This window comes from Puma concolor, chromosome A2, assembly GCF_028749965.1.
Source record: "Puma concolor isolate L17-30 chromosome A2, mPumCon1.1.hap2, whole genome shotgun sequence".
Classification (NCBI taxonomy): Eukaryota; Metazoa; Chordata; class Mammalia; order Carnivora; family Felidae; genus Puma; species Puma concolor.
The window spans coordinates 157,382,420-157,384,751 of NC_141668.1; the positions used below are offsets into that span (position 1 = coordinate 157,382,420).

Genomic DNA, 2,332 nt, shown 5'->3' on the forward strand with positions numbered 1-2,332 from the left:
CTCTGTGTTTCTTCAGAGAATGAATCCCTTCGAGGAGTGGAACTCTTAGGAGCTCCCAGATGTGTATTTCCAGTCAGCTTGACTTCCTATCTAGGATCTCCTTCCTTTCTACGTGGGATGTGACTCAACCCCAACATCTGATCGTGTTCCAGACAAAATTTGACGTCTTTCTCTTTAATCCATTCTCCATTCTGTTTTTTCCCCCCAAACAAAAGTTCTCATATATTTATTACTGAACCAACCTACTAGTGCAGAAGCACAGAGACAAAGGGGAAAAACATTATTTTCCTAATAAAACATGTCCACCTGCCCAGAAAGAGTAGTGACCTTTTCAATATGACATGGTAAGATGTTAGTGAACTTGAGACAGTATAACTATGTGTGCCGTCTCACAAGTGACTTATAGATTCAGTTTGGTTCTTCTCCAATGTCTCTTCTTAAGAGTTATACCTGATTTTATCACTAATTTTCATCGAAACCCACTTGGGAATGGGATGAGTCTGCTTTTGTTTCTCAACCAGGAATCCCTTGATCCTGAAAGTCACGTAAGAAGACATGGCGAGGCACAGAGTCAATTACACACACCATAATGGCAGAGAAAAGGGAGAGGGAGCCCTATCCTTTAAACTAGTTAGCCTTTATCACTCTTTTCTTTTGCACTAACGTCACTTTCCAGTGTCCTAGGCTGAAAGCTCTTAAATCTCTGGAGAGTTCTTTTTTTATTTTAAATTTACTTATTTATTTTGAGAGAGAGACAGAGAGAGTGGGTGGGGGAGAGGCAGAGAGGGAGAGAGAGAATCCGAAACAGGCTCCAGGCTCCGAGCTGTCAGCACAGAGCCCGACGCGGGGCTCGAACCCACGGACCGCGAGATCGTGACCTGAGCCGAAGTCGGCCGCTCAACCGACTGAGCCACCCAGGCGCCCCCCAAAAACTTCCATTTTTAAGGAGGCTGGTATTGTATTGCTTTTGTGATTAAGAAGAAGATGTTTCTGAAACTTTCAGCACCAAAGGTTGAATCTTAGCTTGGCATTCAAAGTCCTCCTGTGGCCCTCCCTTCACTCCAGTTTCTCCCTGGGATGCGTCATTCTGGAATGATGCCTCACAGCAGTATCACCTTATCCACACCTTTTCCGTGGTTTCAGTTACTCGTGGGCAAATGATGGTCTGGACGTAGACGATCCTCCTTCTGAGGTATTGTCAGAAGGTCAACAGTAACCCAATGCTGTGTCACAGTCCCTACGTCCTTCACCTCACTTCATCTCATTGTGTAGGAATTTTATCATCTCACATCATCACAAGAAGAAGGGTTAAGTACAATACAATAAAATATTTTGAGAGAATGTGAAAGAGACACCACATTCACTTAACTTTTATTACATTGTATCGTTATAATTATTCTATTATTAGTTATTGTGCCTTGCTGTGCCTAATTTATAAATTAAACTTTATCATAGGTATGTATATAGAGCAAAATTCATAGTATATACAGGGTTCAGTACTATCTGTGGTTTCAGGCATCCATTGGGTGTCTTGGAATGTATCCCCCATGGGGATACATTAATCGGCACAAAATGCCCCTCTCTGGACTCCATGGGACATTAGAATGCCTCAAGATATCAATAGGGATTCTACGATTAATTTCTCTGTCAAATTATTCAGTCAGCTACAGGATTTCGCTAAACCTTTACTATTGATAATGGATGTTATTGTGGTATATTGCAAACTTCCTTGACCATGTGATCTGTTTTCTTTTATTCTAAGAACACCCATCAACATCTTGGCGAACTCACAGTCGGTAGAACGTTGTTTATGATTTGAAAAGGGCTGGTTCAGCATGCTGCCCTTGGCTAAGCCAGCTTTTGCCTCCCTCACTACATCTCCCTCTCTTAGTAGTTGTGTGGGGTCAAGGAATAGTGCCCCATTTGGGAGGGGATACAGCTGAGGTTCAGGGTTTTTTATTCGGCCAGGGTCACAAATAAACAAAACCAGAACCTAGGTCTGAATTCCCAACCTGAAATCTTTGCAATTGTCTGCTTTCTCCCCCAAAGTCTTCCCGGCCACCTCAAACTAGAGCCGGCCGTGGCCACAGCTCTTTGGGCTGCAGCATGGAGAGGCAGGAAGGTCCAGAGTGAAGGACGAAATCCCCGACTCCAGCCAAGGCTTTCCACCTGCGGAGGCCATGAGTGTGTTGGTGACTTAACGTTTTCTGTTTATAATCCTTTAGTTTTTGTGCATTAAAAAAAAATTTTTTTTAACGTTTATTTATTTTTGAGACAATGCGAGAGACAGAGTGCAAGCAGCGGAGGGGCAGACAGAGGGGGACACAGAATC

The 2,332-nt window shown here is 43.3% G+C and overlaps 1 pseudogene; it reads right to left on the minus strand.

Annotated features, from left to right (window-relative positions):
• Nucleotides 1-400: 400 nt before the first annotated feature.
• On the minus strand, nucleotides 401-557 carry LOC112852967 (large ribosomal subunit protein eL39-like; annotated as a pseudogene).
• Nucleotides 558-2,332: the final 1,775 nt, after the last annotated feature.